At 37.5% G+C, this 10,981-nt stretch overlaps 1 long non-coding RNA gene across 1 annotated transcript; it reads left to right on the top strand.

Annotated features, from left to right (window-relative positions):
* The first annotated feature begins 260 nt into the window (after nucleotides 1-260).
* Nucleotides 261-10,267, top strand: LOC141553650 (uncharacterized). The gene is made up of 4 exons (XR_012485574.1): nucleotides 261-698; nucleotides 3,992-4,069; nucleotides 4,593-7,268; nucleotides 9,843-10,267. It is a non-coding gene; the product is annotated as an uncharacterized LOC141553650 (long non-coding RNA).
* Nucleotides 10,268-10,981: the final 714 nt, after the last annotated feature.

The following is a 10,981-nucleotide window of genomic DNA, read 5'->3' as shown; positions in this document are numbered from 1 at the left end:
TAAATAAATAAAAATGTAAACAAAGACACAGTTCAAGTGCCACCTTCTACATGAAGCCTTTCCTGATCCTTCCCCCACCCTTATTCTTTCCTTCTTCTCTGACTACTTTGCATTTAATTACCTTGTGTTTATTTCTATTTATTCTCTTTCTATTTATTCAGTATATAATTAGATATGTACTTATTGTCTCCTCTTTAAAAGTTCCTTGACAGCAAGGATTGTTTCATTCTTTGTTTTTGCATCCTCCATCTCTAGGACACTGCCTGGCACATCATCTGTGCTCATTAACTGTTTATTCACTGACTGACTTGCAATCTTTGGGTAGCATGGAAACAATTGAGTATGGCACCTGATAGAAGATTAATCAGTTAAAAAGGAAAGTGCTAGATGTTCCAGCTTCTTCCTTCTTCCCCTTTCCCCAATGTCAAGCCAAAGGTTTGCCACTGATCAGCGGTAAGATTGGGCCAGTGTACTTCCGTTCAATGTGGATGAGATAAGACTAAAAATAAGCAAACCAAGAAATAATTTATTTTGAGGAGTTTGTGTCACTTGCCTGGGTGTGTTTTGCTTTGTTTTAGTCACAAAACTGCCTAGATGGGCTATAAAACCAGAGAAACCAAGTGGGGTATCCAGGACAATGTTTCAGGGCTGAGGATACAACCTCATACTTATGCAGGCTCTTCATGGCACCTGGAAAGGTAAGACTGGTGAAAAATAGTTTGAAATCAGAGAATGCATGTTTAGGTAACCTCCTCACAGGTTATTTCCTTTTCTGCCATAAAGGAAGAAATTAATACTGCCCAACTCTGGCAGGTGGCACTCTGAGGTTGTCTCTGGGGCAGTGACCAGGAAATAAGGATCTTGCTCCAACCTAATCTTTTCATTTTGGTTGTGATAGTGGGTCACACAGGAAAAAGGCATGACCAGTTGTGATCAGAATTGCAGATTTCACATTTCTGTGAGGCTCCTGCCATTTTTTCTGGTCCCCCAAGTATACAACCTGTCATTTTGACTCCTTGCTCCACATATCCAAACAACCGACCAATCTTGTTGTTTCTCCCCAACATTGATCACCATCTCTCCCTTTCTTTCTGCTTGCACAGCCATCACCCTAATTCAGATCCTCATCACCTCTCACCTGTCCATCATCTCCAAACTTCCTAAAGCAGATGATTTTCCTAACTGAAAAGTCTAAACATGTCGCTTCCCTCCCTAATCAATAGCCTCCAATGACTCTCTATTGACTTTAAACATGACATCCTCTATTTAGCATTTTAAATATTTCACGGGCTGGCACCCACTTCCTTTTCTAGCCTTGTTATAGGTGACTCCCTTTCATGTACACATTGTTACACTTCTTATACTCATACAAAAAATATAACTCAACCATTCAAACAGAACTAGGAAATTGAGGTGTGATACCATCCATTAACCAGAACTGTGAAGAAAAGGAGAAATGGATTCATATGGAAAACTGCTGAGCAGAAGTAAAAATAAAAAATAGACTTTTTTTTATGGGAGGCAAATATCTATACATAAGCACAAGTCTTATTGAAAAGCTGTTAGATTTACTGACTACTATGACCTATTATTTAGTGATTCTATTGTGTTATCTTTCAACAAAAATATTTTCTAAAAAAGGAAAATCTATTTGCTTGGTTAGTATGGCATAGTAGATAAAGTACCATGAATGGTGTTAATAACTCAAATTTAAATCCAACTTCAGACACTTACTAGCCATATGGCCCTACTTCAGTAACTTAACCACTGTCTGCCTCAGTTTCCTCATCTGTAAAATGAAGATAACAACAGCATCTAGCTCCCAGGGTTGTTATAGGGATCAGATGAGATAAGGTATGTAGCAGAAGTGCTTTGCAAACCTTAAAGTACTATATAAATGCTCACCATTATTATCCACTATCCAATATCCATACTCACACTACCAGATCAGAAAGTAGTAATAGTGTCATACATGTATGTATGCATATATATGTGTGTGTGTATGCTTGGTCATTTCAGTCATATCCAACTCTTCATGACCTCATTTATAGATGATCAACTGAGAAGCAAACAGGGATGAGTGACTTTCCCAGGATTACACAGTAAATGAGTTTCTGAAACCAGATTTGAGTTTTCCTGTGATCTATCCACTGTACCACCTAGATGCTATTAATATACATATATATGCATATATATTAATATATGCCTGTAGATAGGCAGATAGCTAAATAGATAGATGTGTGCATGTGTCTATATACAAATACATATATACACATAATATATAGGGTGTCCCAAAAGTCTTAACAGCTTAAAACTGCACAATTTTCTGATCTGGTTTGATAGCTACGTGTTCTCATGCTGTTTCATTTTTTATTCTTTTTTTCTCCTGAGAACTTTTGTTCTTTCAAATAAATTTTGAGTAATTGCTTAATTTGTTTAACTTATAAGAGTATGTGACCCCAAAAATTTAGAGGCCACTGCTCAGGATAATTGAATTTCAAGTCAATTTAAGACAATTGATTCTTTACTGGCATCTCTGAAATTCTTACATCAATTTTATTCCTCTTGCTTCAGCCCTTTTAGAATTAGCTGTATTGTCCACTCTTCATATTTTTTTATTCCTGTATTCCAGTAGTCCCCAACTCAAACCCCTATCCTGCAATTATCAACAAAGAATAAAAAATGTGTTTTATAAATAGTCAACCCAGTGGCCTCAATATGGCCTGGAATTTGTACAATCTGTATTATGAATATGACTCATTCTTTAATGAGCTCCTTAATTTATTATGTCCAAGGGAATCATGCTGGAATAAACTATTGTCACTAAATCAGAAAGAAACAAGAGGTTGCCTGTTGAAATACAAAAGAGTCATATAAAACATGTACTCACTCAGTGGCAGGCCTGATGGATGCTGGCAAGCTGCTGTGAGTAGCAATTTATCTCTGCCACCCATGGGCAGCTAATGATTTCTCAGCTAATTCAATATTTGATGAAAAATAATCATTTCTATGGCTTAATAACTGATACAGACTTGGAAAGATGTCCTTTTTTCCTTGGTCATCAGAGGACCAATAGCTATACCCAGAGACACATCCTTTAGAATAAACTCTTATGCCATATTTGCTATTTAAAAAAACTTGGCATCTTGCTAAAATGCTCTAACTTTTAATGTGGTAAATATCTCTAAGTTATTATATATATATATACATATATATATATATAATTTTAAATATATTTTTATATGTCTTATTTTATTTATATATTTATATTTATTATTTATATATAATATATAATAAATAAATATCATATATAAATATGTTTATGTTATATTAATAAATATATCTCTTTTATATATCTCATTTTATTTATATATATTATATTTATTATATATATAATGTACAATAAATAAATATTATATGTAAATATATTTATATTATATTTATAAATATGTCTCATTTTTTATATATCTCATTTTATTTTCCCCCAATTACGTGTAAAAATACTTTTTAACATTGATTTTTAAAAATTTTGAGTTCCAAATTCTCTTCCTTCCATCCTTCCTCTCTGAGATCCTAAGCAATTTGATAAAAATTATACATTTTCAGTTATGCAAAACATATTTCCATGTTAATCATGGTTAAACAAAAATTATTATTAATTTAAAAAGTATAAAGGTGTCCAGAGATCAGGAAAATTTGAGAACGATTATGTCATAGTGCCTCTCAGAGAGATCTATAACGCTTAATAACAGCCAACTCCATTAGAGAGGTGCAAAGCAAAACAGCATATAAAATGAGTGCTTTCCTTGCTTCAGCAGTTTGGGAATGTTGCCATCTGGCTGCTGAACCATTTTATTTGTCCAGAAAGGGAAACTGCATTGATGGACAAAGTGTTTCTCTTAGAATATCTGGAGAAATTTGGCTCCAGGAACTCTGCCTTCACCAACTCCCATAATTGTTTTTTTTTTTTTTTTTTTTTTTTTTTTTTCAGTAATTTTCAATTCATGCTTCCTCACTGATCCTGGAATTCCCACCTCAGTTATCCCTCTGGCATCTACTCCCACTTCAGGTTTGGTAATACCTGATGTCCCTGACCTCTGCCAGCTGCTGCTCCCTTCCAGGGATTTTGGGGGGAGGGCGGAGTGGGGGGAAGGGAGTAGCCATTCTAATACTATACCTTTAATTAAATGGTCCCAGGAGCCCAGCACACACTAGTCCCTCCATGATGTTAGCTCTGTGACAGAGATTTGCATTGGCTATTGCCAAGAGCTAATAGAAGACTTAAATGAGCCCTTTTCTGGGGCTTAGTGGATCTGGAAAGTTAAAATGCTCAGAGAAATAGTCATTGAATAGTCAAGGTCCAAATCTTCAAGGGGGAACTTGGTTGGTACAAAGATTGGTTGCCCTGCCTATGGGGCTCGGGTTATAACTGCTTCTGACACCCAAATAATGACAGCAGAGAAGGAAACAGTCCAGGAAGCCAATGCAAAGTCACCTTTTAGAAATGAGAACTAGAATTTCATGTTATGCCTTTTCATTGCTAATCATCCCACTCTGAAAATTATTTGCCTCCTATTTATATGTTGTAACAGGGTCAGAAACTGGATCCCTTGGAATGCTGTCACTCCTAAGACAGTGAGCTGCTTCTCGGAAAATTACATGTAAAAGGAAGTGCCTGGGAGAGACCGACTGTGGAGCACATGCAGACATTCTGGAAATGGTTCCAATCAACTTTTTTTTTTGAGGCAATTGGGGTTAAGTGACTTGCCCAGGATCACACAGCTGGGAAGTGTTAAGTGTCTGAGGTTAGATTTGAACTCAGGACCTCCTGACTTCAAGACTGATGCTCTATCTACTGTTCTATCTAGCTGCTCCCCAATCAACTTAGAGATGCACTGAAGGGGAACCTTTTTGATTGACGGCAGAGCAATCCAAAAAGTCCTGTTTACTTTGGTTGTTGTCACTACCTCTTTCACTTCTGTGGAATCTGGGTCACTCTTCTCAGGGCATCTGGGGAAGTGAGTGTTAGTCTCCAAATCTTGGGAATTTCAAAAGTCTAAGAGTTGCCCAGGAATGTCACTCAGGACCCCTAGCACAAATATGTATTCAGCAATCCTGCCCCTCTAGACATGAATATAGCCAGCGCTTATGTAAGAATTGAGCTAAACTTTAAGCCCACTCTTTTAGAGATTAAGATGGTATGGGAGAAACATGCCCTAGGAGAGGTGCAGGAAATGATGTTCTTGCTGTATCTTTGAAGTCCATATTCCTATGTAAAAGCTGTGTCAGTAAGTGGTTAAATGGAATTCAGTGTTGGCTACTGGCTCCATACAGGAAGGGGAAGGGGAACACTTTGCCTCTGGGCTGGATTAGATGCCAGAGAAAAATCCCCACCCTCTGAGTGCCTCAGAACCCTGAGGAAGAACTGTAACGATTCTTCCCCCAGAGAATCAGTGTCCACTGTGCAACATGACAATCAGCTGCCACAGTGAGTACACAGAGAGTCGGACTTGGAATTAGTAAATTGTTGCTATTCAGACATTTGCTGTTTCCTTCTCCAGCTCATTTTACAGAAGAGGAAACTGGGGCAAACAAGGGCAAGTGCCTTGTCCAGGCTCACGCTGCTACTAAGTGTCTGGGGTCAAGTTTAAACTTTTCTTCCTGACAGCCCTCTGGCTGCCCCTGGAATGAGAAAAAACAGAATTTAAATCCTGCTTCAGACAGTTACTAGTTGCACAGCTAGTGCAAATCAACTTCTGGCTTCCTCAGTTTCCTCTTTAGTAATGAAGAATGTACCCTGAAACTCTAAAACTTCTGAAGGAGAAAATCTTCAACTCTGCCTCAGTGAGGGATGCGCTGAGGGAAACAAGATAAACAGCTTCAGTCTGTTATCTTGGTGGGGTTAGTTAGAATTCCAACCCTATTCAATTAAAGAAACACAGTTCTATTCAAATTCCAGCCCAAGCTGAAACCCGGTTTATAGATAGAGCCAACTTGGGACTCCACCCATACTATGGGGGGACCCACTTGTAGCCCCCTTCAGCTTGTAGCCAAAGCTCCTATTATAAAAGAGCCAAACTAAAATCCTCTCCTTGCAGAGGTTCCAAACATGCCATGCTATGCCAAGGAAGCCTCTGCCCACTGGAATAATATTATTTTCCAGTGCCATCCTCTCTTTATCCTCACCTATTTCCCTAAAGAGACTTTATGCCTCTCTGTCAGGGTTTCTAACCTTACTTCCAATTCCTACAATAAACTTCTTTTATCAATCTAGGTTCCTTTACAGAGAATCACTACAGCTCCAGAAGGGGGTTCCCCAGAACTCCCTATCCTTGCGCTGAATCCCAAGGGGGTACAGGAGGGCCAAACCTCTCCATTTGGTTCCCTGAACCCCAAACCTGACACTAGATCATTTAACTCCCTGACCACCAGAAACCCTAATCTCATTTTGGTTTCCTAAATCTAGTCCCTATGAAAGGGAGCCCCCAAACATAAACCTCATCATATTTTGGTTCCCTAAAAGGGAACCCCAAAGCTAGACTTCACCTCATCAGTAACAAGGGGATAAACAGCACCTATTGCACAGAATTTTTTTGAGGATCACATGAGAGAGATTCCTAACGTGCTTTGTAAGCCTTCATGTGTTTTATAAATTATTATTATCAACTTATGCTTCTTGGTTGGAAATTACCATTTGATTAGAAAGGTTAATATTGAGGCAAGATGAGAAAAAAAAAAAAACAAAAACAAGAGGAAAAATGAATGTGAGAGAAGGCTTGCCTTCTTATTTGCATAAAACAGCCAAGTAAATATTAAACATATACCAGTCAGCAACTTAAAAAAAACCCACAAAAACAAAGCAAGGCATTGGGGTGGGGGAAAGATTCTGGGAAGATGGCAAAGTAAGTTGGTAAATTTCAAGCTCTTCCGATTTCCCTACAAATAGAACAAATTTGCAACTCGGGGTGAACATCAACTGGTGAAAAGTAAAGACTTGGGGCAGGTGTGCTCCTGGTACAATCCTAAAAGATCTGAAGACTGGGTAGAGGATTTAACCTGTCTGAAGTGCAAACATCTCTGGGCTAGCTCCAGAGGTGTCTGGCGAGTCTCAGCAGGAACCATGGAGACTTTCTGTTCCTGCTCCCTGACTTCTTGTCTCCTCAGGGTGTAAATCTAGTAGGACTGAGCGAACCTCAGCTGATTGTGATCTGCACAGGTCCGGCTCGGCTGATGAGACATGGCCCTGGGCAAGAAGCAGTCAGTACCTGGTGAGTAAAGAAATAGTGGAGGACAGTGTTGGCTGTAGGCACTTGCAGGAGGACAGAGCTCTTGGTTTGGGGTTCCCTGTCAGAGTGGAGAGCTGAAGGGAAGCTTGAGGCACCACACCCCTACCTCACAATAAGAGGTGCTTACACTAATGCCTCTTATTTAAAAAAATAATAATAATAATCGGCAAAGAAGAAAGAACCTCACTGTTGAAACATATTATGAGAACAGGTTCGTTTTCAGAGGACACTAGCAAAAAAAAAAAAAAAAAAAGCTTCTTTCCCAAAGAGCAATGTGAAATGGCTTCCCTGTCCAGAGAGAATTTATAGAAGAACTCAAAAAAGAATTTTAAAAAGAGACTTTGAGGAAAAACTAAAAAAAAAAAAAAAAAAATCCAAGAAGCTTATGAAAGAAAATTAACCAACTAGAACAGGAGGTACAGAATCTCAAAGATGAAAATAATTCTTTGAAAATTAGAATTGGACAAGGGCAAGTCAGTGAAGCCATGAGAGACCAAGAAATGACAAAATAGATTGTAAAGAATGAGAAAATAGAACAGAATGTGAAACATCTTATTAAATAAATGACAGATCTAGAGAATAGATTAAAAAAAGAAAATATAAGAATAATTGGATTGCCAAAAAGTTGTGACCAAAAAGAGAAACTTGACACAATAATGCAGAAAATAATGCAATAGAAAAAATTTACTGATTACCACCTCAAGGAGATCCTTTGTGGAAATGTTATTTCCAAATTTTGAAATCCCCAGATCAAAGAGAAAATTTTGCAAAAAACAAGAAAAAATTAATTCAAATATGCTGGAGCATATTAGAATTGTATAAAACTTATCAGAAGCTACAATAAAAGACCGCAGGTAATCATATCTACCCACAATCAAAAGAACTAGGCCTGCAGCCAAAAATATCATATCCAGCAAAATTATCTATAATTCTGAATGTGAAAAAAATGAACATTCAACGAACTTGCAGATTTTCAGGATGTCCTATCAACCAAACCCAAACTTAACTGAAAATTTAACATAAGAATCAGTATGAAAGATCATATTTAAGGAACTTAACATAGACAAAAATTTAAAAGAAAGATTGTTAGAGTTAAAGTAAAAACAGTAATCAGGTTATACACCTGAGATGCAGAGGAAGAATAGACACAGAAGCATCAAAGGGAGAAGGAGGGCTTATAGTTCTGAACACTACTCACATTGGGAATGGGTTCAATAGGCAATATTACATGTATACCACGAAGGGTATCCCTTCAAAATCTATTAAGAAATAAGGGGAGAAAGATAGGTAAAGAAACAAAAGGTTAGGGAAGAAGACAAGGAAGGATCCTTGGGTGAGGGGAGGTTAAGTAATAGCAAGGCAAGTTAAGGAGCTGAATTTAATTGATGTGTCATCAGAGATAGGAAAGATGTGTGTGTAGGTAGGGTGTGTGTGTGTGTATGTATATATCTACATAACTATATCTTTTCTTAACTGCTGCATGCTTGGGGGTGGTGATAGGAATGAAAGGGGGAAAAAGTAAATAAGGTACACAGCAGAGAACCAAAGAACAGTTTACAAGGATGTAAAGAAAAAATGGACATTCATGAATATAATTTTTTTACATATATATGTGCTTTCTTGATCTGATAATTTGTTGTTATACATTTTGAATTCTCCCTAATGTTTTGCTAGACACATGACAATGTTCCCTTTTGTTTTTCTTTATTTTGTTTTGCGGTTCTTTTCTGTTTTTCTGTTTTGCTTTGTTTTTTACTGTTTTTTCAGATAAAATAAATTTAAACTAAAAAAAAATTAAATTTAGAAGGGAAGCAAAAAGCCCACAAAAATAAAATAAAAATAAAAACCAGGCCATGAGGCAATTGGTAGTTTAAAAAAGAAAATCAATATCCCTTACCACTTGCCTGGCATGAAAAGAGTTTTTGCCCCAGGCTTATGGCTCTTTGGAAAGCTGCTAATACATGAAGCAGGACACATGCATTTCTTTAAACCTCCATCAGTCTTTTTCTCTCTGTCAGCTTTCTCTGAGCTCTACAACCCATGGCAAATCAAAAGATAGGAGGTGGCAGGCCTGGGAACAGGGAAGGATAAATCAATGTCAAATTGAAAACTCTGGCAGCTTTATAGCCCTTTCAGGGCACCAGCATGGGCTGGGATGAAGGAGGCATATATAGCAGAAAGCTTGGGCTTGAGGGAAATGGCTAGATGAGTGTTGTTATTAGCATAGAATTTATGAGTCCTGTGTGGGGAGGTGCGGAGGGAGAAAATGTTCTGTAAATATAAAAATGTTCTCTTGTTAAATAAGTCACTCTGGTGCCCCACAATCTTGGGAACATTGAGGAAGACCTTAAACTGTTCCTTCAGCAAATACAAATCCTATTCTTTCCAATTTGGGTCAATTGCCTACTTTTCAGGGGCTAGTGACTACCCAGACTGGAGCTATCCTGAATAATTGCCAAGCAACAACTTATTCAGTGTCTCGTCTGGAAACCAATGGATCTTGTTCACCCTGGTAACTCCAAACATTTTTCTTTCTTAAAAATGTCTGTTTTAAAGGAAACTGAGTAGATGCCCATCAGTGAGAATGGCTGAATAAATTGCGGTATATGAATATTATGGAATATTATTGTTCTGTAAGAAATGACCAGCAGGATGATTTCAGAACGGCCTGGAGAAACTTACATGAACTGATGCTGAGTGAAATGGGCAGGACCAGGAGATCGTTGTATATTTCAACAACAATACTACATGATGATCAATTCTGATGGGCGTGGCCCTCTCCAACAAAGAGATGAACCAAATCAGCTCCAATACAGCAGTAATGAACTGAACCAGCTACACCCAGCGAAAGAACTCTGGGAAATGAGTATGAACCACTACATAGAATTCCCAATCCCAATTTTGTCCGCCTGAATTTTTGATTTCCTTCACAGGCTAATTGTACACTATTTCAAAGTCCGATTCTTTTTGTACAGCAAAATAACTGTTTGGACATGTATAGATATATTGTATTTAACATATACTTTAACATATTTAACATGTATTGGTCAACCTGCCATCTGGGGGAAGGGGTCGGGGGAAGGAGGGGAAAAGTTGGAACAAAAGGTTTTGCAATTGTCAATGCTGGAAAATTACCCATGCATATAGCTTGTAAATAAAAAGCTATAATTTAAAAAAGTCTGTTTTAATCAATTTTGTTCCAACATATCTCTAGTATATTCCCAAAAGAATTCCCTATATTGCACAATCTCAGAAACACCCTAAACCACACAAATTCATGCTTCCATGTTTTCCATTTGTTCAGACAGATAGCCATCTGCTTTGTAAGTTTGTAACGACAGAAGAGTAGAGAGATGCCCTTATAAAGCCTCAATATGAGGACCTGGAAAGAATGGGCCAATGAGGAGTGGTGATATAGACCCATTAACCTATATTAGTTACAGGTTAGTAACTATGAATTAGTCTAACCATTTTGTAATATTATTTGCCATTATAATATATACTATTCCAAAGCATTTGTGTGCCACAATTTGTTCAACTCATTCCCCAATTAAGCACATACTTATTTCCCATAAATTAGTGTTACAAATAGCACAGCTATGAATATTTTTGTTCAGATAGATTTTTGTTTCTTGTCATCAAAAACCTCCTTAGGATGTAAACCCAATAATGACATCATTAGGTCAAAGAAAGAT

This window comes from Sminthopsis crassicaudata, chromosome 2 (assembly GCF_048593235.1).
Source record: "Sminthopsis crassicaudata isolate SCR6 chromosome 2, ASM4859323v1, whole genome shotgun sequence".
NCBI lineage: Eukaryota > Metazoa > Chordata > Mammalia > Dasyuromorphia > Dasyuridae > Sminthopsis > Sminthopsis crassicaudata.
Note: the sequence above shows the minus strand (reverse complement) of the source record. Positions and strands in the feature narration are given on the sequence as shown.